Below are 24412 nucleotides of genomic sequence, written 5' to 3'. Positions count from 1 at the left end.
AATTCTTGTAGTGCTTGGGATATTAGAGACGGCATGACCTACCTCTCATATACCTCAAGAGTTTCGAAGGAGTTTTCCATTCATCTCTAGGTTGGAGTCGAATAAGATGTTTTTCAGATTAAGTTTGGTGAATACCGTTGTGCCACTCAACTAATCTATCAAATCGTTCAATCAGGGAATGGGGAATCTATATCGGACGCAGGGATGGCAATGAGGGGCAATGAGACAGATATTAATTCTCTAACCCCATTCCCCTATATTAATTTTTCCCCATTCTCCATTCCCCATCTCCTATGGAGACTACCCACTCCATCAATAAACCATAATAAATAAAAATATAAATAAACCATCTTCTCATCAATAAAGCCTAGGCATAACTCGAAATGAAACAAATCTTATAACAGGGAAAACAAACTTCAAGAAGTTCTAAAATTTTAAAATAGAACCCCCCCCCCCCCAAAAAAAAAAACTAATTTTCTGGATTGATAATAAATAATGATACTAAAAAATGTTTCATTTGCTTTTTGTTTGACATTTTACTTTGAAACAAACTAGCCCTAGTTAGGACAAATCGGTAATTCAAAATGAAGAAAGGCAATGTTAGAAGCACAATCGAAAGCAAATTCACATTTGGTATGAAATACACAGAAGAGATTTAGAAGTTGTAAAACGAACAAAGCCAAAATTAATTTTTTTTTTTAAAAAAGGGTGCACACAGACACACAACAAATTCAATCGTAAATACAAATATATACATACACGTATATATATATATATATATGTATCCATTCAACCAATTATTGAAGGGTAGAACAACAATGGAACTAAAAAAAAAAGTAAAAAAAAAGTCTTTTGCTGGACATTCAGAACCCTACCACCATTAAATAGAAAACAAGAAATATAAAAGCAGTGAGCTCTCGATTGGGACACAAATGGCGATCAAAGCCTTGAAAATCAATCAAACAGTGGAATATAGAAAATTAGAAAAATGGTACTATTATATAAAAGCAACAATAATTGATTTGACAATCGATAAAGATTATTTATATCAGTCAATTAAATTAATCACAACGATAAATTAGGATTTTATAGATTCAATTAGAAAAGAGAAGGCTTTTTTGTATGCTCAAAATAGAATGGAAGAGAAGTCTTCCTTGGTTCCAATAATTCCTTCGTTCCATAAATTATTGAGAGAGAGTAACCATATGGGGAAATGGGCGGGTACCCATCCCCGACCCATCCCCGATGGAGATTTAAAGAACACCACTTACTTGACTTGATGGGTAAGGAAAAAGGTGAAAACCCATGTATTTAAGTCGGATCTCCATGGATACTAACAAGGTAGGTTATTCATTACTATCCCTAATCGGACGGTGGGACTTATGTCCCGAATTAGTTGATCTATTAGGCCAGATGTTGAATTATGAAATTATTATAAAAAAATGTACAAGTGAAAGGAATTGAAGCAAAGCAACAAAACTAGACATGAGCAAGAATAAAGTTACGAGGTTAATTAATCGATCCTTACATATACCATTATTTGAGCAGTAAAAGAAATGGATCTTTACACACATTAATTAACACATACATATATAGGTATACTTATATAGGTGTAATTGGTCTTCCCTAAAATCTCATTTCATTTCAAAGATGCATTTCAATCTCCAACTTCAATTTCTAGACAATCCATGACTTGGAAGCTGCAAAACCATCAAACACAACGATCAAGAATGTATTAGACTTGAGACAAACATAAATGTCGTATGCACAAATTTGAGCTACGTGACCAACTTATGTGTGTCGCAATTTATGCTTGCACGAAGATGTGTTGCAAAAGAGTCAAACCGAGTCGAGTTTTTGATTGTTTGAGTTCAATTTATTAAGAATTAGTCAAACTTGAATTCGACTCATCAAGTATTTAAAAAAATTAAGCACAAACTTAAAAAGAAAAATTCAATTTAAATTAATTTACATATTAAGAGAAAAAATTATAAGTGAAATATAAAAGAAAGTTTATAATAATAATAATAATAAATTTCATCAATCAAAATATGTAAATTTGCAAAAACACATACAGAAAAATAAAATATATTTCATATATTATTAAAAATAAATATTTATTTATTTATTATATTTGTATTCAAGAGTCTTATCGAGCTAAGACTGAGTCTACTCTAAATGGCCCTAAAAATCTAGTTAAAACTCGTTTATTTAGGGTTGGTTTGAGAAGTGGGTTGGCTTTTTGGCTTTTTTAGCTTGGGCTAAAAAGCTTGGTTTGGGAATGACTTTTTGGCTTTTTGGCTTTTTGGCTTTTTTTGACTTTTTTTGTGAGAGAAGAGTGTAATGATTATGGGTTGGATGTGATGTTTTGTTTGTTGTGGCTAAAAATAGCCTATTTTGTCTTTTGTGGCTATTTTAGCCACAAACTATCTTCCCAAACGGACCTGAATGGAACTCAAATTAGTTTTGAATAAGTTGAGCTCGAACTTTTCATGAATAACTCTATTTGTTTGCAACGCTACGAACATGTACTCCTCCATCTTATATACATCAAATTATATATATATATATATATATATATATATATATAATTAATAAGAGGGGAATAAGGATAAGCAAACTGAATTGATAGTAATACAACTCAAACTTAGACATCATACCTGATAAGGGAGTGCCTTATCCACTAGTTAATTAATACGCTAAAGCTATGGATGAGGGGCTGTTGTTGTGCCAATGGCACAACAATGACTGTTGTACCTCAATTTGAGGCTCATTATGGGCTTGTTTTTATGATCCGAACTGTTCATTTTGTAGAACTCGTCGAGTACTTCAAACATGCCAAAAATCATATTAATCGGATATCGCATGTCAAAAATCATATTAATCAGACATATGATCGGATTACATTTATTATAAAATAATAATAATAATAATAAGTTTTCTTTTGAGAAATAGTCTAAAAAATATGTAGTTTGATCATGTAGCTATCGATATCCGATCAATATAATTTTTGGTATGCACGAAGCCCTTGATGAACCTTACAAAATAAACGGTTCAGATTATAAAAATAAACACATAATAAGCCTCAAATTGAGACACAACACCCCATACCCTGAAACTATGGGGTTAGCCTTAAAAGTAGAGCTGTTAAATAAGAGCTACTCAAGTATGACTTGTATTTGGCTCTTTCAAGATCGGTTTGATATGTAAACAAATTTAGTTTGAATACATTATAGAACTCGTTAAGTTATCAAACTAAATTTGAGCATCTACTTCTTAGTTCGATAAGCTTATATCCAACAAAAATTCAAAAATAAAATAAAATCAAGTAACTCGAGATCGATCTATGTTAGACTTATTAAAAACTCATTTGAGATCAACTTATTATATAAACAAGTCAAATTTGAAAATATTTTAAAACTCATTAAGTTCTTAAGCTAAACTTGAATAATGTAATACACAACTAGTAGCTGATTTATAATTTTACAAAAGAGGGAGTCAAAAATGAAATATTTAACTAGTGGCCCAACTTCCGAGCTTCATTCTCCTAATTAATCGGAACAAACGAACTAATTGATTAGCTAATGGGCTAGGCTTCTCCAAATGCAAATTTGAGGGTGTTATTCGGACTTATAGACCCATCATAGGTTAATTTCAATGATTCAAATCATTTATTTTGTAAAGTCCTTGACTTTTATGATCCATGAAAAAAATTCTCATAACCGTAACCACACAATTCAAGTCCAACATATCAATCAATTTCAATTTAAAAATCACTCTTCTATTATTTTTTTCTTAACATACTATATGCATTAGTTATAATATTGAAATTAGTCAATTACTCTAACCTTGTGTTGAGATTTTCCAATTATAGTCACCATTGACGGCCCAAAAGAAGTACCCGCGAAGCCCAAGGGCTTGAGCAAATTTTATCTTTACTATTGTTGATTTGGTATCATCGTACCCAATCCTTGAAGTCCCTGCTATAGAATACGTGGACACCGTCTCCATATCATACACCACCATGGCATTATTTACCTTATTGAATGCCTCCACCATAGAGTATGTCAAGACACCGTCCGATCCAGGGCCCACGCCGACAGCTGGAGCTCCAACATCGTGTGATCTAGGGTCCTTGAGCTACCACGTTCTCCCATACAATGGTAGGCCCATGATCAACTTGCTAGGAGGGAGCCCAGCCGTGATCCATGATTGAAGCCCATAACTCGTGCTCACATTACTTTTTGGGTCGAACAATGCAGCTTGGGCCCCCGTTGTCGAAGTCTGCCATCCTCCGTGGTAATCGTTAGGGGTGGGCAACGGTTTATCCGAACCGCTCAAACCGCCCAATCCGCCCAACCCGCATATAAATGGGCGGTTTCGCAAACATAATGCGGGCGGATGCGGTTTGAAATATGACAAATTTGCGGGTTGCGGGCGGGTCGCGGTTTAAACCCGCAACCCGCAAAAACCGCCCGCACTTTAATTATTATTATTGTTATTATTATTATTATTCTTTATATACCAACTTTGTAACTTTTACAAGAGCACTATTATATTCTCTATGACACTAGGATCCTTATTTTTAAGTATTTCTCAACTTTCTTAATGCCGTAGAATTATAAAGTCCTAAACTTGGTTTCTTATATGATTTTCATTGGTGATTCATTCATTTTTTCCTAATAAAATTTTCCTTCTAATAGTCGATCGAACTTATAGTTTGATTATTGATTACTGAACTGCCAATTCTAATTGAGTACAACCTTTAATGCATTGATATACATTTTTTTCATGGCAAAAATGCTAGTGTAGGGTCTCTTTGTTTTGGGTACTTTCATTTAATACATTGATATTCAATTTTTATTTGTAAACTCATCAAAAAATTGTTATCACAAATATATAAAATGAATCTGATGCCTAAATTCGCAGGGAAAAAAAACTCGAAAATTAACTTTTAAAGAAAAAAGTGTAAACCGCAAACCGCCCGTACATTTGCAAACCCTATCCGTACAAACCGCAAACCGCACTGCGGGCGGTTGCGGGTTGACTTTTTCCCAAACCGCATAGATGCGGGCGGGTCAAAACCGAACCGCAAACCGCACAAAACCGATCCGCGAACACCCCTAGTAATCGTAACACATCGCATTGATCCAGTCCAAGTTCTTACCAATCGAATCCACTGGGTACGAGCGTTGGACATCGTAGAGGAAAAATTCCACGGAGAAGTACATGGCCGCGGTGAGCAAGAGAGGGGCCTGACCCGTTGCTTTGGACTCTTTATGGACCATAGCCCGCCATTCATGGAGTAAGAGGCCCAAATTTTCCATTTCTTTTGGGTTTTGAGGAGATTCCCAATCAAGATCAATACCATTAAAACCAAACTTTCTTGCTACTTCTATGGATGACTCAATGAAACTCCTCCTTGAGTGACCACTAGATACCATGTTGGAAAAGATACTCAGGTCTTCGCCGGCTCCACCGATGGAAAAAAGCGTCTGCACTGGCGGTTTCTTCACATGGAGCGTAGAGGTAAAGTCCAAGAGCATCGAGGCTGTTGAATTTGAGATATCAAACTTGAAAGTGACATTGTTAGGTGAAAGAAAAGCATAGTAGATGTGAGTGAATAGCGTAGTGTCGATGGGTGACGGAGGCAAATCCGAGGCCCCTGAAGGCCAGTAAGCCCCTTTGATTACGTCAGATGGTGAGGTTGTGGCCATGGAACAAGAAGTAGTAGTAGTCAAGATAACAAAAACACACAGATAGTAGTAGTAGTTGTAGTAACCTTTGAAGTCTGCCATTGTTTTTTTTTTTTTTTTTTGTGTGGCTAGTCAATGTAGTACTCACAATACTATGGGTTTTTGAGTACATACATAGAGAGAGAGAGAGAGAGATCAAAGCATTCATGCAATAAGGCAAGTGGGCATTGTTTTATAGAGATTTTTGGAGTGTTGTGTTTAGCTATGTCTCGTAAGAAATTTTGGATATAGTTGAAAGAAGTTGACAACATTATGGTGTGAAGAAAATGTTGGCTTGACTAGTATTGATGGGTTAGGTTATAGTTTATAGTGCTCCAATTTGATTTTTATTTTTATTTCTAGAAAGCCGTCCATCACTAGTGGGACTAATTCAACATGGTGATCAACCAAAAATCAAAAGAGGACATATGGATAATGCCCTATGTAGTGGATGACAAAACAACGCCCATAGACAAGGTGAAATTAGCTCAAGGTAAATAGTTTTTTCAAATTGAAGTATTAAAAAATCTATAGGTAAATAAATAAATAAAAATTTGGGACACTTGGTGCACAATGATGACAGGAAAAGTTAATTAATAATTTTAAAATATTTATCATTATTTATAATTTTAATAATTAATATTTATCTTTATTTTGTAATTTTTTTTTCTTACATCCACTGTGGTGTAGTTTCTCTGAAAAGTTTAACGTCATCAAATATGTATTTTAAACTTTAGTCAAATAAGAAACATGTAGAGCAATCTCTCTCATTGGATACAAAAAATCATTTTCATTTTATTACATCGTCTCCAATCCTTACTCATATATTTTATCAAATTTGAATTTGATAAAAAATGTTTACTTTTTAGGCTCTAACCGTGTCATCAAATTCATATCAAATGAAAGAAAACCAAAATTTTCATCAAATCAATGAAACATTTATCCTTTTAACAAATTTCGCAGATAACCATTGGTGGATGACTGGGTGGACGATTGGCCGGACAACCGGATAGACGACCGAATTGAAAAAAATTTGATGAAAATTTACTCTATATTCGATGACCGACCAAATTTAATGAAACAATTGGAGCACATCATATCATATCAATCTTTTATTCAAAGTTTTACTAGAATTTGATGAAATATTAGAGATGCTCCCAATCAAAACAACAAAAAGACCTTTTTATCAAAATATTTTAATTGTGAAGGTTCGAAATGTTATGAATTTTAATAATATTATAGTACACCAAATAAATGGGTTAATTACACTAATAGTCCCTATAGTTTGGGGCTTGTGTCACTTTGATCCCTGACTTTTTAATTGTGACACATTTGACATTGAATTTTGAATTTTGTTCCAAATAAGGACAATTGAAAATATCATTAGATTTTTCAAGGATAAAATCATCAATTTGATAAAATATAAACTAATTTGACAAAAATAAATGTCAAAAAAATATTTTTAATTTTTAAAAAATTATTTTTATCCACCAATGATAAAATTATGTAAAATTAATAAAAATTAATAAAAATTACAAGATTAATTTTTTAAAATTAATTGTACATGATCATCATCCAAATACATAATAAAAATTAATTTGGTAAAAAAAATAAATAAATGTCTAAAAGATTTATCAATTTTACAGAATTTTATTTTTAGTGGGTAGAAATAGTTTTTAAAAATTCAAAAATATTTGTTTGACATTTATTTTTGCCAAATTAGTTTATATTTTATCAAATTGACAATTTTACCCTTGAAAAATCTAATGATATCTTCAATTGTCCTTATTTGGAGCAAAATTCAAAATTCAGAGTCAAATGTGTCACAATTGAAAAGTTATGGACCAAAGTGACACAAACCCAAACTACAGGACTATTTGTGTAATTTGCCCAAAATAAGTTTACAATATAAAAAATTATAAGGAACTCTAATTAAAAATTTTACTTTAGACTTCAAATAGGCTTGAGATGCCCTTGGTCTAAAGGCCACCATGTGTTTTGTTATGACGATTTGATTCATTATTCATGTATATATTATTTGAAAAAAAAAATAATTAAAAAATAAAATTATTAATCTGATAATTATAAAAATACAAATTTATCATATTTGTCTTGAAAAAATATATAGTAATTATGATTTTGAAAATAAATCATTCACTTTTTTATTTTTTATATTTTTTTAAAGATAAATATAATTCAATTTTATTTTGTTTGATGCATATACACAGACTTTCAAAATGAACATATTAGATCATTGAAGTGGAATCCGTGATCCGTTTACATACCTGGACTGGACGAGTGTGGACTGGAAATACGCCATTTTTGCATATTAACTATATTTTAGAGCTTTGGACGGCAAGGCAACATCTTACAACACTAACCATAGGTACAAGTTAATTAATTGATCAGCACGGCTAAATCATCTTTAATTAGATTGTATTTTGATGGCGTGAACTATTGTGAACCCTTGAAAATAGGATCGTGTTTGATTGTGAACTATTGTGAACCCTTGAAATTATAAGAGCACATAGAATGAATTATAAAAGAAAAGAAGTAGGCAACACATAACTTGGAATATGATTCATGTGAACTAGGTGAATATAAGAAATTAAAACTAAAGCAAAATTTTCTTTAACTGCATATGATCACTCAATGCAACACATTCAAACTAGAGACGTTGAAATATCTAGTTTTTGGATTGTCTCTCATTTAGTTTTTCACTAAACGCTGTCCGTTTCCAGAAAAATGAAAATGCTGTAACAGCATCGAAGGACTAAAGAGGAATTCAGGAATGATAAAAGGAAATCATTCATGTGAACTAGGTGAATATAAGCAATTAAAGAAATAGGAATGTTTTAACCTAGAGCTATATGCCAAATTAAACTTCTACTTCATTTACAGTCACTTCAGAGAAGCAACTATCAGAAATATTAACAGAAACATTATCAAGGGACTCTACTTCTATGTGAAAAGAAATAGGAAAGCACAACAAAAAGTCTCACAACTGGAGATGAAACACAGAGCAAAACTTTCTGTGTATCTTCCTTCCACAAAGTTCGAAAAAAAAAGTGCCATCAATACATTTGGCGTATACGCCAACACATCTGAGTTTGGTCTTTATTTAAATGAGCTTAGAATGATCATCAATACTTGGAAGAATTTACAATTCCAAGGGGTTGACCTGGTGGTCAAAGTTTGCGGTCTAGCGATGTGCTCTCTTCATGGTCTTAAGTTCGAAACTTTCTAAGTGCAAACAATTTTTGGAACCAGTACATAAGGGGCTTTGCCTAACTTTAATTGGGTTCCTCACTAGTGGATGGTAGAAGTAGTCTCCAAATTAGTTAATGAGTTTTACTACATCTTCCTATTTTATCACTCCCAATTACACCTCTAATAAGGTGGTAAACAATTTTAACAGGAGAGAAGAATTTGAAAAAAGTTGATTGGTTGGTATTGTTTTCGACCTCATTAAAGGTGCAATTGGGGGTGTGATAAAATGGGAAAATGGAGCATTTCTCTTTAATTAATTCTTAGACCAGATACCGAGTTATCCAAAAAAAAAAAATAAAATTACTTATGGCATGGGACTATCAAAAGTGATCAATGGGAAGAGTTTGATAAGGCCAGAGATTCTGTGGGTTAGCTTACATGAGGCCTTCGATGACTCTTTCTCTATATGTGTCCAATAATAATTTCCAATTTGATTCTTCAATTGAAGTGTGCAATAAGAGTAGAAAATAAAATGGTTTCCTCATTAGAATATTTTCGAGATACATTTTCAAGGCTAATATAATTTGCCAGTCCATTCTTAAATAAAAAAAGAACTGAGTTTAGAATATGATAGTTTGTAGAAATGATGGAACCCAACAAGTGCTCCATGGTAAGAAACCTTAGCCCCTCACTCTATAAGAAACCCTAACCGTTTCCTTTCTTTTCTGTTTAGGAGAAGAGAGTGGTGTTGCTAACCTTTCTCTTCTTTTTTTTGATCAGCAAAAACAAAAGCTTTATTGATGAAAAATAGGCACAATACTGCATAAATTACATCAACAAAGAAGGAAAATGCAAAAAACATCATAGATAACCTCAAACACTCCCAACTAGGTTGGTACCACAAAGGAAGTGCAATCATATACTAGCACTTAACCCATAAGTTTTCTCTTCTCATCGTTTCTTTTTCCTTGGTTTTTTTTTTTTTTGATCAGCAAAAAGAACTTCATTGATGAACAAGGAAAAAACAACAAAAAAGAAAAAAGAGAAAGGAGCAACAACGCAACAAGCCGAAACAAAAAAAAAAAAACCCAACTAATCTGGAACTGACGTTGGCGATTAACCAACGCAGAGTAACAGCCACACCCAAAAAATAAAAATAAAATCTAAACAGCAACAACCAAACCCAAGCCAGACCCGAACAGCCTCAACAGCTTCTGCCCTTCTAAACAGATCACTGCCCAAGCAGAGCAAAAAACTACTCAGAACTCCAACCCAATCCCACCCCTACCAGCTACACACACAGATACCCACAGTGCAATCTGCCAAAGCAGAGGAACCAGCACCTCTACTGCTAAGAAAAACCTGCTGCATCACTTGGAGTATCGGATTTGCTGCCAGTTAAACACCAAATGTAATTTCTTTCTTATTCATCACCATACTAGTCACTACTCGCTAATCTTGTTTCTATCATCAACTTACCACCGAAGAAGCTTTTAAATCTAGACTCAGATCTGATTCATAATCAAGTTTTACGCTGTTAAACATGCTGTTTTCTTGACAGATTTGAACGCGCTTTTTGCATGTAGTTTATTTGTACTCCGATATATTTTATTAGACGACTTTTTGTCAGATGTGTAATGTATAACGTATCGTGTTTTTCTATTAAAAAAAGTGTTCCATGGTTATGGGACGTCCTGATTCATTAATCGTATCAAATAGAAAGGTAAATTTAGTATATAAGACCTTTATTATTATAGAGTTTTGAAGGATCAAATTTACTATGTTTTACTCCCACATGCAAAGAAAATATTTATGTAATTTGAAACATGATGAATGCTTAAAAGTGTATAATTAATCTATTATTTTAGAGTATTATTACGCTATATTTATAATTTATATTTTATTGTGATTTAATAAATTAATGGGAAAATTATGCTAGTAGTCCTTGTACTTTGATCCTTGTATCATTTTGGTTATCGTATTTTCAATTGGCTCGATTTTAACCCTTAATTTATGATTTTATTTCAATTTGATCTAATTGATTACAATTCTTAGCATTTTTTTTTAATGAAAAAATATGCATACAAGTGATATGTGTCATATTTTTTAGAATAAAATTATAAAATTGTTAAACTCATTGAGTTAATATCAACCAATTCATAGATTATTTTCCTTCAAAAACACTGATGGCATTATCAATTGAACTAAATTGACACAAAATTTAAATCAATGATGAAAATTGAGCCAATTAAAAATAGAGGGACCAAAATGACACAAGTAACAAAATGTAAAGATTATAATTTGTCCTAAATTAATTCTGTTTCCATAGAAATCTTGCAATTAAAAGGAAAATTGGGCCCGGAAGGAAATAAATAAAAGAAGAAAAATGATTTTCCATTACCTTCGGTGGATGGGCCTACTTGCCTCAACGAGGTATGATTCACACATGTACATCAAATGTTGGACTCTTAACATGAGTTAACTATTTCCTTGGACGCAAAGCGAGATGGGTGAGTGTTATCCACGTTCCGCCAACTCAGAGGAATTTATGTGATTTTATTATTTGTGTAAAGTAAAATAGTTTCCTATTTACATTAGGTTAGATATTTTTAGGGTTTATTTTATTATAAATGCATGTTAAACATATGATAAGGATGTTTTTTTAGGGAGACTTACGTATAGGTTTTAATATGTGGACTTATTGTCCAATAGCTCCTATGATAATTAATAATGTTTTTTTTATCAAACACTATTAAAAAGTATCACTAATTGTTAATTTTTAGCGACAGTTTAAAAATTTTATCACAAAAAAAATTAATAATGATAAGTTTTAGTAACAGTTTAAAAAAATCGTCACAAAAAAAGTCACTAATTTTCAATTTTTAGAGACAGTTTGAAAATTTTATCACAAAAATGTCACTAATTGTAAGTTTTAGTGACAATTTATAAAATCGTGATAAAAAAAGTCACTAATTATCAATTTTTAGTGACATATGCAAAAAATCGTTACAAAAAATAAGTTTTAGCGAAGATTTTATTAAGACTTATTTTCAATAAGACTTGATGGGAATTAAGTCCAACAATTAGGACCTATTGATAGTTTATTTTATTTTTTATTCAGTCATTTTTTAATACAAAATTGCCTTTGGAGTTCTAGTTTTCTTTGTTAACGGCTAGGGATGAATCCCCAGTGGATTGTTTTAAAATATTTTATAATTCAATCATAATTTTTATTGTTAGATTATATTGATTGATTGATTGATTGATTGATTTAAATATTTTTGGATAAAATTTTTGTTTTGTTAAATTGTTTGTTCCGTCGTAAACTCTGGTAGAAGCTCAGAATTTATGATGTAATCAATCAATCTTTTAAGATATTATTTTTATAAAATAACTGTTTTATTTTTTAATTGGAAACACATTTTGTGTGATTTTCAGTTAAGTTAAACGAATTGAATCAGAAATATTTTACAAATAAAATATTGGTGATGAATTCTTAATGGCTTTGTACTTTCATATTATTGGTACTTCAAATTATTTTTGATTAATTAATTCTCTCAAGCCATTCAAACTTTTTTCAATCAATTTTATTTTATTTTATTTTCCATCACTTGGTTCTTTGTTTGAATATACTGATCATTATGGATTCGACCTCAGACTCAGCGAAACTTTATTACTTCGTGACAACCTGCACTTGGGTATATACATTCAAAGTTGTAGAAAACCACATGCAAAAAATATTTATTTGATTTGAATCCATAACAATCAAGTCATGAACCCCAAGGGTTTGGCCTTATAGATAAGACTTGGGACTTAGGGGTTTGCTTCCCAAGTTCAACTCCCCTTACCAGCAAAACTCTTAAGGCCACGGATTGCAGAGAATAAATCTATTTTGGAAGGCTCGTTCGGGTTGTAAGGAAGTTAGTTTGGTGAGCACAAGCTAGTCCAAAATACCCTACGTTATGCAGGCTACATATTAAAATAAAATAAAATAAAAGTTATATTGATGAAGTAATATTACTAAACAAAAATGTTCCAAAGCACTTTGCCCCCCTATGGTTCAAATATATATTGCCAGAAAATTCCCATACGATTTTGGACCAAAGTGCAACCGTTAACACTATTAACTATACATGTGAAATGACTGTAATACTCTCAAATCCTACACTTTTTTGTTAGTTTTTTTGTGATGAGCGTGTGCGTTACTCGTTTCACTTTCCTTTATTTAAACTTTAGGTTTGTCATGTGGGGTGCCGGGTTGACTTGAAGCCTTGTTATTTGTTTGGGTTTGTGGTGTCCGGAGGTCTTTCTCAAATAAGTTCTTGCTCTTGTTTATTTCGGTGTTGACTTTTCTCTTGCTTCGGAGGGTGCACGGCCGAGTCTGGAGTGTCCGGGAGTGAACAAATAGATTTTTGAGCTGCTAGGCCAGGGCCATACATGCGGGAGCCCAGGGCTACACGTGCGGGAGAGGATGAGTGTAATAACCCTCACCACTGATTACTGATAACCCTACTGATTACTGCTAAACTGTGACTGATTATAATAAGTAATTGAATCGACTGAAACACTGAACTGACTGATTGAACATACTAGTTTAAATGCATGTCTATCTGTTTGACTGTTTAATTATCTGTTCATGTTTTATGTTTAAACTGCAAATTGAAGGCCTTATCGGCGGCTGAATCTGAAATTGATTAGTGATATGTGTTAATCGTAATTTATGTGATTTTATGGCATATTTATCTGAATTGTGATTTGGTATGATTAAATTAGATTAAAATGAGCTAAATTACACAAGTTGCCCTATTTACCATATTGCCATCCTAGTGGCCCACTACCTAACACATTTGAGCCTTGCACTTGATCACATAACATTTCTCCCTCAGCCATTTTAGAGGCCACAACCGACTAGAGTGAGAGAGTGAGAGAATATGAGTGATTTCAACTTGATTTTGTGAATTGGCTTGAAGAACTTGAAGAATTGAAGTATAGATTGCAAATTGAGCTCCTAGACCTTGAATACAAGACTTAAGGTAGAACATCCACCTTCTTGAACTTGTTTTTAAATTGATTCATGCATGGTTCTTGTGTCCTTAGTGATCTAAGCCTAGATTGAGCCTTATAATGTTGAATTGAAGCTTAATCTTTGTATGCATGGCATACTCTTGCATCTTAAGGTTGTTCTTCATAAATTTGCCACATGCATGTTCATATCTTGAGTAGAGACTATGAATTTATCATGTCTTTGGAAGATTTGGCTCATTAGAGCATGTATTGAAGCTTGGAAGCTAGTTAAAGTCTTGCATGTTCAATTTAAGTCATATTCATGAAAATTGGTTTGAATTGGATTTATTTGAACTACCTTTGGGCTTTGATTTTACAAATTGAGCTTTGAAACATGTTATATTATGGGTTTTGAAGTGTTTTCCAGGAAATGGGCCCAAAAGAATCGAATTTGGTTCATTTGAAGTTGATTTTGAGCTTGAGGTTCAAATCTGGGAATTCCAGATTTTGAACTCACACTTGAGCGGGGTGACTGGCGCTCGAGCGTGAAATTTGTGCTCCCAGCACTTTGCACTGTTTTGAAGTCCGCTCGAGTGGAACAATTGACGCTCGAGCAGGACATTGTGTCTTATGCTCGAGTGGGTGTTGAGTGCCTAATCGAGCGTGATTTTCACAGATCCAGCACTTTTGACTGTTTTGCAGTACGCTTGAGCGGGTAAGTCTACGCTCGAACGGAAACCTTTGTCTGCATGTCCGCTCGAGCGGAGTAACCTACGCTCGAGCGTGAACCTTGTTTTCTGAAAATTCTGAAAATGCTTTTCAAGTGCATATTTGCATCCTCATTTCATCCTAGGCATTCCTAGGCCTAGTTTAAGGTATCTTAATGAGGATATAGATATAGAACCACACCGAGGCAAATTAGGTATTAAGTTACTATTTTCCCAACTGTATAGCTTAGTGTGTGTTCACTCTGTAACTGTGTAGAGTTGGCATCTGAGGACGCGCTCTAGCTTAACTGTAGCCCAGAACTCTGTGAGTAACAACTGTGTAAAGATATGTTCAAATATGATTATCTTCTGAACAATTGAACTGTACTGTTTTCTGAAATGATACTGTTACTGAATGAATGATGTCCTAATTGTGAACTGTATTGTGGCATCCTTAGCAACCTACTGTTACTGTATTGTACTACTACTGTCACAGAGATCTCTGTCGGTTCCCATGTTGAAACCACTACTGTTTACTGATATGATGGCCATCAACTGATTGTTCGGTCTGATAAGACCTACTGTACTGTTTTGCTACTGGATGTACCACATATGACTGTAACGACTGAATAACTGATATACTGATTGAAATGATTGTTTTCAATACTGTAAGGACATTCATTCTTAACCCCTTTACGCATTATGTTATTCACTGGGCTTTAGCTCACTACTCATATATATATGTAGGTGTACAGGTACCGGACCGTTGCTAGAAGCGTCAGGGTAAACTCTAGTTTTGTCAAGCCAACCTATGTGCCTCACTGCGAGGTTCCGAGTCCGTTCAAGCTAAGGCTATGGGGTGTTTTAGTTTCCCCCTTTATGTTCTGTTTTTGTATAGACTGTATACACTGTTACTGTACTATTTTAATAGGGATTAAGTCCCTGTCCTGAATGATTGTAAATGTTGTACATACTGTTTTGCACTGATTGTATATATGTATGAAAAGTCTTTTTGCATACAAACTGTCACAGCTCATTGGACATTGTTTATTTACTGATTTGGCTTCCGTTATGCCCCTGTACTCTGTATTACTGTTTCACTGTTAAGCAGGCCTTTGGTAATCTCGTATTACTGGCCGGTTACGGTGCTAAACCCATAGGGGTGGGTTTGGTTCGTGACAATGAGTTGGGAGGGTTGCACACTGCCTAAAAGGTAGGTGCGGACTGAGGTGCGAGAAGGACCACCGCATATGCGGGGGTGAGGGCTGTACGTGCAGGGGAGGTGCTCCACACGTGCGGCAATCTGGCAGTCTGAATCTCTATTTTTTTTTTCTCTTTTTGGCCGACTATGTATCACATTTTGGGCATTTCCCTCTCACTCTAAACATCATTTTTCTCTTCCTTCTCTCTAAAAACCCTCATCAAACACTAAAACTCTTTGATTTTCCTTGCGATCCCTTGGGTATAGAGTCACCTCTCCTCATAAATCTTGGAGATCAAGAGCTAGAGCTTCACTTTGTGTGGTGGAAATCAAAGATATCTCATCTTTTGATTCTAGGGTTTCTTCTCTCAATCTTCTCCAAAACCTTGAGGTAGGGACATTCTTGAGTTATATATACATGTTTTGCAAGATTAAATGTTGATTTTATGTTTCACTTGAATTTATTTTCAGAGTTGGATTTGTGGCTCAAGAGTGTAGAGATTTTTCAAAAGAGGGCTTTAAACTTTCAAATATCTCTAAGTCAATCCTTGAGGGTTTCATCTTATTAATCTAAGAAAGATATTTTTGGATAGGGTTTTACCAAGAAATGGGGAAATGTTTTGTTTTTGATAAAGAACCCTAGAAATTTGGGGATTTTAGGACATATGGGCAAAACCTATGGATTTTCTTTCTTTTTTGTGTTCAAGGAATGAAGGAGTGTAGATTTTATCATATATTTTGTTAAATAGCAATCTTCTTGATATATGAGCAATGAGGAATTATTTTAACATTATTACTAAATACATGAGCATGTATAGTTGAGAAGTGGCAAATTGGTGTGTACTATGGATTGTGGGAATTGTAAATCTTGGAGATTAATGTTGAAAACATCACATGTAGTCTTGAAAAGGCTAACTTGTTATGAATTGTGCATGATGATAAATTGTTGTTGCTATGGGTTGATGGCATATGGTTATTTTGCGTAATAACATTGAAGAGAGGAAATGAGAAACGTATTTATTTGATATTGTTGTCGAGTTACTTGAAATGGAGAAATGCTATGAGGCATGGAGGAACATTGCATTGCATTCGCATGGAATTACTTATTATGTATTATGTATTTAGATTGGAAACATTCACTTCAAGAAAGGAAAATATACGTATTTGGTAATGAAAACAACGGAAATGTGTATGGGGTAAATACGTTGGTAAGTCCAGTTAGGAGGTGTAGATGAATTGATAAGTTGGCCTGAGTGTCTGGGGTGAAAAACCGAAAACATGCGCGGAGGAGGTACAACTTCCTTTCCGGTTAGCAACCGGTAAAGTGGGGATATTGGTAGTGTTTGTTGAGCCTCCTTGCAGACACCAACCTAGGGATTACCTGAGTTGTATTTACCGCCCTTATTGATTAAAAATTGGAAGTTTTGAAATTGATGAGATTGCAAAATATTATTGAAAACATGGTGATTTTCAAGTAGTGCATGAAATGAAATTCTTCTTTATAATGGCATTTGCATGGCATTACATTTGCATTTAATGTTGAGAAAATTTGCATAACTGTATATACTTTGTAAAGATTCTCTACTGGGATTTATGCTCACCTCTATGGGATTTTAATGCAGGTAAAGATGTGGTAATCCCGCCGAGTTAAGGGCGTGGGTATATTTTGTGAAGAGTAGATTGCTCTTTTATTTTGTTGTAAATTTTTGTAAGCCAAGGTCTAAACATGTATGGGTCCGAGAGACCATTTTGCGTAATCGGGCCTTTGCCTTAGAAGATGTAAGCCCTTAAGGGCATTTTAATTACTTGGGACTAGATGCTTCACATGCTATAGATTCATGTGTTTTTCACACCATTGAATGTGTAACTGCATGTGAAATTTTTGTATAAGCTTGTTCATTAATCATGTAAAGAAGGAAGAATTATTGTCATTATTTGGTGAATGTTAATTGATGTGGTTGGTTTATGTTGAATTATTTCGGGGCGTTACATTTTTTTCTCTCTCTGCTCTCTCTCCTCTCTCATACACATAATTTACAATATCTAATATTAATTCAATTAAATCACAAATTAATTATTGTAATTCTTATCTTTTTATTCTTATTTTAATTTAATTATATTTTAGATCAAAATTGACCCAAAATATTTAATTATTAATTGTAATTCTTAAATTTTTAATCTAATTTAAATTTATATATGACAATTAATCCTAAATTCTTAATTATTTATTGTAATTCCTAACATGTTAATCTAATTTTAATTTAATTATATTTTAGATCAATTTTTAAATATTATTTATTTTATATTTTTAATTATATTTTAATAAATCTTTAATTATATTTTATATTTTAGATCAAGTTTTAATTATATTTTTATTTTTTAATTTTAATTAGTACATTAATTTAATTTCAAGTTTGGAGAAAATAAGAGTAAAATTATATTTTTGATGTATTAATTTCACTTTAATTTTTTTTTTTCAGAAAATCAACCAATCTAAAAAATAGTGTGTATGATACACCTTCGATTAGTTTGGATAGAAAAACTAACGATGATACTTTAATCTAAAAATCATATCGGTGCTTTTTGACTATATATGAACCATAAGAGCATTTCCAATTGTTTGTCATTAGAGCTGCCAAAGTTATAATATAGTAGCTTTAGGTAAAAAGGGCTTCTCCAATAATGTCAAAGCTTGTGCCAAATTTGGCACAAACTTTGACAAATGCCAAATTTGCTAGCTCACCCATTTCTCATCATTTCCTAGAAAAAAAACTCTCCAAAACAAATAATTTTTTTCAAAAAAAAATAAAATTCACCAATTTTTTAGAATATCATAATTCACCAATTTGTTTATACAAATTTGGCATTTTTTTTTGGTTAAATAAACTCACCAAAATTTGCTCAACAAAATCATACAACAACAACAATCTGTAGACGTCCCCGAACGTCTCGGGAGGATGAGTCCCGTTCTGTTCGTTTTGGGCTCACTACAGTTCGGACTCTCAAATTGTCACGGTTCTAAATCTGAACCAAAGAGTCCAAATCCGGCAAATCGTTTTGAGAAAATAGATTTTGAAAGAAGTGCCAAACATGGACTGCTTTGCCAGATACAGAGTCGCCACCTAAATATTTTATTTTTGGGAAATTTAGGAAACCCTGACTCATTGCCTAAGGCCACGTGTCCGTCATCACCAAAGTTGCCTCGGCTCGGGAACTTGGGTACGATTGGGGAAGGTCACTTCGTGAGCACCCCCGTTCGCCCGATCAAAGATCGGCCTCTACTAACCATGATATCTAGTTTTGAAAACTTTATGCGTTCTTATTCCGGTTATTAGCCTAGATTTACTATGTGATGCGCACAACATACAAGTATAGACTGGATCATCTGAATTGGAACAAAACATTTCATGTTTATTTTTGAAAGTGGTTTGATGCTGCTACCCGCAAGTAGGCTAAGACGTGGATTTGCCACCCTCGGGTGGGCTTAGAAAAACATGATTTTGCCACTATCTAGTGGGCTTAAAACTCACAGTCAATGCATTTATTCAAATTCAAATAATCCAACCTTCACCCATAGGCATTCAGGCAGTTATATCACATAAGCATATAGCCTCATGGTAAGCATGCTATCATGGCAGTCACTCACACACATGCAAGGATGCTAAAGCATAAACACTTACCGAGTACTCCAAGCCAAAACAAAAGCTATGTTAGAAATCCATGCATGATCCTAACTATACAGAAATGCCTAATGCAACACATGCAAAATGCAACTAAGATAGGCTCGGCTATTCTAAAGATGGCATGTGAAATGCTACAACTAACATGTATTCAACTTGGAATTGAGATACAAATGCAGTTAGTATGATGCGCCGAGCCCGGTGCATGCAAGACAGATGAATGAATGCAAACATGCTATCATACTGTATGATAATTGAAATATGCCCTAATCTAACCATCGTAAGCTGATAAATAAAATGGAGAAAGACGTGGGGTTAGAAGACATACATCACACACACGCACACTTATTACAACATTGCCCTCGCGCAGAGGGTCCGAATAAATAATACAGTCCCAAATGAATAAATAATACAGTCCCGAATAAATTCAAAATCCTAATTAATTAACACATTAATCTAGGAAAGCAATAAATTGGCACGCAAATCCATGGACCGCCTCAGCTCTGTTCCAAATGATGAATGATACATGCTCGGGTTGCCTTGTGCGGAGAATCCCTTGCGATGCCCCGGTTTGCCTCTGTTTGCAATTATTCTTGGAATGCGTGCCAAGCTCCGTAAGGCTGCTGATTTCTGATTTGCTGCAACAGAGAGCAACAAAGGGGCATGGCAAAGTATTTTCACATATGTATGCATGACTACTCGTCAGGGAGTGTAGTCCTCGATCCTCGTGCCACCAATCACGCATCTCGATGCATGATGGCCGAGAAGTCGAATTGTATGACTCAATATGAAATGAATGCACATATGGACACAACAAGGCCTAGACTCCATCATGGATAATCCGGAGTGTTGGCGACCGGGAATTGAGACACGTTCCGTCACTCGAAGTACGAAACGTCCCTCGTTTCCCGTGCTTGGGCTAACTCCTATCCCAAGCACATTGCAATATGCATGATATGCATGAATGCAACCCTAACATGCAACCTAGCATACACAATGCTATGAAATGGCATACACAATGCTCTAACATACAACCTAGCATACACAATGCTATGAAATGAAATGGCATACACAATGCATGATGGACTTACACTAACATGAGTGGACCTCAGCCAGACTCACATCAGTAGCCATTAGGTGAAAATGAGACTCTCGAAATGCGTGCACGCATGCACGCAAATCGAGGACCGAACCTAAGGCATAACATGTAACTCTAACAAGGCATGGCAAGGGATGCAAGATGGCATGCAAACTCACAAATTCCAGCACTGAAATATGATGCTAAATAGCCCCGAAACATGGAAAAATGGCACCCGATGCATGAGATGAAACCCGAAACTCGAAACTTGACTTGTAGCTATACAAAGCATGCATTATTTGATCATGAAGCATGAAGACAGAGCCAAGGAAGTCCCAAAACATGGACATTTTCAGTTCAAAGCATGGCCAAAAGATGCTAGCAAGATGGACTAAAATAGCATGCAATTTTGACTAGCAAACATGGTTTACATGGCAAGTATAGGATGCACATGGAATCTCACCAAACTAGAAAAAATCAGTGAATAAAACATGTGAAAATAGGCCCAAATAACCACTGATATGCAGCCATGGCATGCAAAAATGATGAGTTACTTTAGAGGGCCATGCAAGGAGTTATTAAGCACATGCAAGGTAGACATTTAACATGGCATAAACAACTATTAAAATCAAATATGGTAGTCCTAAAACTCACCAAATTGACCCTGGAAAGTGACTTCGAAGCATGCAAGATAGGGTCTCTTTGGAAGGCCAAAATGACCACCAAACAAGTCAAGGTGAGAGGGGGTCACCCCCCTCTGATTTGGAACCTCAAAATAGTGTCTTAGCCATTGAAAATCCATTGGATTTCAGTGGCTAGAAGGCCAAACAAAGCATGCAACAAGGGCTTAGGTGTAAGGCTCAAAATAGGAGACAATCAAGCATACGAGGAAGCATATGACCTCAAAAAAAAATTAAACCTTAAACAAATTTGAAGATGAGATTAAAAAAAGATATTTTTCAGTTTATGACAACTCTAAAAAACAAACACAAGTAGGGCTAATCTATCATGCAAAAATGGCCCTAAAAGAGAGAATAGAGACAAGAGACAACATCTGGTCTCAAACAGTGAAGATCCCTTCAACAAAGTCGAAGAAGGGCTCAAAACAAGGCACTTTACAGTTTATGTCAAGCTTCGAAAATAATCACAAGTAGGCCTAAAATATCATGCAAGAAAAAGGTCTAAAAGAGGAATAAAGAGACAAGTGATAGCTGCTGGCCTCAAACAGAGGAGAGCCCTTCAACAAAGTTGAAGAAGGGCTCAAAAAAAGACATTTCACAGTTTATGACCAAGTCCGAAACAACTCACAAATAAGCCTAAAATATCATGCAAAAAAAGGCCTAAATGAGAGTTTAAACACAAAGGGTGAGGAGGAGACCTCAAACAGAGAAAGACCCTTAATCGAACATGGAGATGAGTACAAAATATGACTATTTATAGTTCGGGTCAGAGCCCAAAAATTCTTGTAAACAAGGCTTATAAATGAAGCAAGAAAAGACTAGTTTAGGGGAAAAGTGTGCTTACCCTTGAAGAGCAATGAACCAGCAGCCTTTGGACCAAGAAGAGGAGCTCCTAGCCTCTGGAAATCAGCCTCAAAAGGCTGGAATGGAGTGTGGATGTGTGGAGCTATGGGTTGGTGTGTAAATGGTGCAAGGCTTTTAGGGTTTTGAGGCTTGGAAGAGAGGGAGAGAGAGAGATGTAAGCAAGGCTCTAAACAAGAATTTGTAACCTTCAAAAATGGAGCTGGGGGGTTTGGTTTTATAGAGGGAGGAGTGGAGGAAAAGGGCGAGGGGGAAAAACCAATTCAAATTTCCCCCCCAAAAGGCACCCCCCCGGATACAAAATCTGGGAGGAAACAAAGGGTACAGCTGGAAGGCATTTGGAGAGGGGATTCTGGCCGGCCAGGTTCAAAAGGTTCAGGTGGCAGTCAAAAGGGTTAATGAAAATTGCTGGCCGGCCACCCCAAAAAGGTGGCCTCCCATGTGTGCACAACACAACTATGTGGTCAAAACCCAATAAATGTGAACCAGGAGAGAGAAAAGCCAACTTTTTAGAGGGGTTCAAAAGGGTCAAGGACAATTACTGGCAGGCCTATACATATTGGTGGCCTCCTAGGTGTGTACAACACAAATATGGGGTTTAAGGCTAAAGAAAGTGGCCCCGGGGTGGTCAACATTAGCTTTTTAGTGAGGAAAACGGGCGACGGAGAGCGATGAAGAAATAAAGCTGGCTTTTCAGAACAATTGCTGGCCTCCCACCCTCCTACAAGCTTTCTAACAATGAATATAAGGTCTCCACCAAAAATGAACCAAAACGGATGCAAAACGGAGGTTCGGGGACCGAAATGCGCGGCCCGGGGCCCTGAAAATGGGCTGTTAAGCACTGGAGGTGGCATTCGACCACGAAGTTGGTCTCTCGGGCCACAGTGTTCCTCAAAAGGGAGGAAATAAGGTGTATGCCGAAAACCAGAGCAAACAGAGGTGGTTAGGCGGTCTCGGACCGAGGCACACAGCCGTCGGCTCCGAAAAACCGGAAACCGGGCTCCATATGGGAAAAAATGGCCTACGACCACGAAACGTAGCTTATGGCCACTGAGAGATGATCACGAGACCTCTCCCTCCCTTCGGGAAGAGAAAATAGAGAAAATAGAGCCTGGTTCGCAAACCGAGACATGGCGCGAAAGAGTCCGGAAGTCCGGAGGTAAGGCTTGCAGCCGGGACTCTGAAACTTCTGAACGAGCACAATATGCAATATCACCAAGCGCTCAATCAGTGACGTCTGAGTCTTAAGGTCGGTCAAAAATGGGGTGTCTACAGTTGCCCCTCTTTGACAGAACTCGGAAGTCATAAGTGACGGGAGTGAATGTCAAAGCCCAGAGACGATCCATTTTTGACAAGGCCGAAGATTTAGACAAATAGACAAGACAAACAGAGATGTGCCCGCAGGCATGCCCGTAGGCAGGGGCAAAATGCAACCGACAATGTAAGAAGCCGAAGGTAACTCAATGATCATGCAAATGCAGCAAGCTGTAATGAAGCACATATTCACAATAGATGTAACAGTTTTAAGCAAGAATGCAAAGCAACAACTACATTTCATGCAGTTAAGAATGCGGAGAATTATTCAATTCTCGCCACGTCTCACACAGAGAAGATACAATACCTGCGCGGTTCGTCTGGTCATACCAGCCTCAAATAAACCGTACATACAATGTCGTGCCCTAAAAAGAGAGAGACTCAACAAGCACAACATTGTTAACAACATGTTTTCAAAACGATATTGAATGCAGACAATCGCGGCGCCGACAAACAATGCATCGCAATGCGAGGAGTAACGCGTGTGACAACGTGGGTTAAGCATGAGGGTATGACAACACCCGTGAAACGTGCACAATAGTATGGGTGGTGTGCATGAGAATGCAAGTGATGTGCATATCAATGCAGAACAAGTGTGAACTCGAATGCGAATTTGTCGTAAAACGACGAGCAAAGAAATGCAAGTTTTTGATGAGGGCGACTCAATTGCGACCTCCGGTTTACCTCCCGAAGGGGTCGCAACATGTTCAAAAAGGATACATCTCACTTTTGACGAGTAACGATGGGAAACGCATCGAAAGTTGAAGTTGAAGTTCCGGTAGAGCGGTTTCGCGACGGAAAGTGCATTTCTTTTGTACTTTTTCAGGTCCCGGGGACTCCAATCCTCCCCAAAATTTGCAGAGAGCTTGGTGGGCACCTGGGGAACACCACTGGCCAGCTTTATTTCCAAGGGGAGGCCACCGGCCAGGGTTGAGGGAGAGG

At 35.6% G+C, this 24412-nt stretch overlaps 1 long non-coding RNA gene and 1 pseudogene across 1 annotated transcript; both read right to left on the bottom strand.

Moving 5' to 3' along the window:
* Positions 1-1480: 1480 nt before the first annotated feature.
* Positions 1481-4305, bottom strand: LOC145823349 (uncharacterized). Its single transcript, XR_014365630.1, has 2 exons — positions 3849-4305; positions 1481-1700 (listed from the first exon to the last, which is right to left on the bottom strand). It is a non-coding gene; the product is annotated as an uncharacterized LOC145823349 (long non-coding RNA).
* Positions 4306-5123: 818 nt separating this feature from the next.
* Positions 5124-5880, bottom strand: LOC145823794 (class V chitinase CHIT5b pseudogene; annotated as a pseudogene).
* Between the last annotated feature and the right edge of the window lie 18532 nt (positions 5881-24412).

Source organism: Camellia sinensis, chromosome 4, assembly GCF_055761805.1.
Source record: "Camellia sinensis isolate YWXY chromosome 4, ASM5576180v1, whole genome shotgun sequence".
Lineage (NCBI taxonomy): Eukaryota > Viridiplantae > Streptophyta > Magnoliopsida > Ericales > Theaceae > Camellia > Camellia sinensis.
The sequence above is the reverse complement of the archived record's forward strand: the minus strand, read 5'-3'. Positions and strand labels throughout refer to the sequence as shown.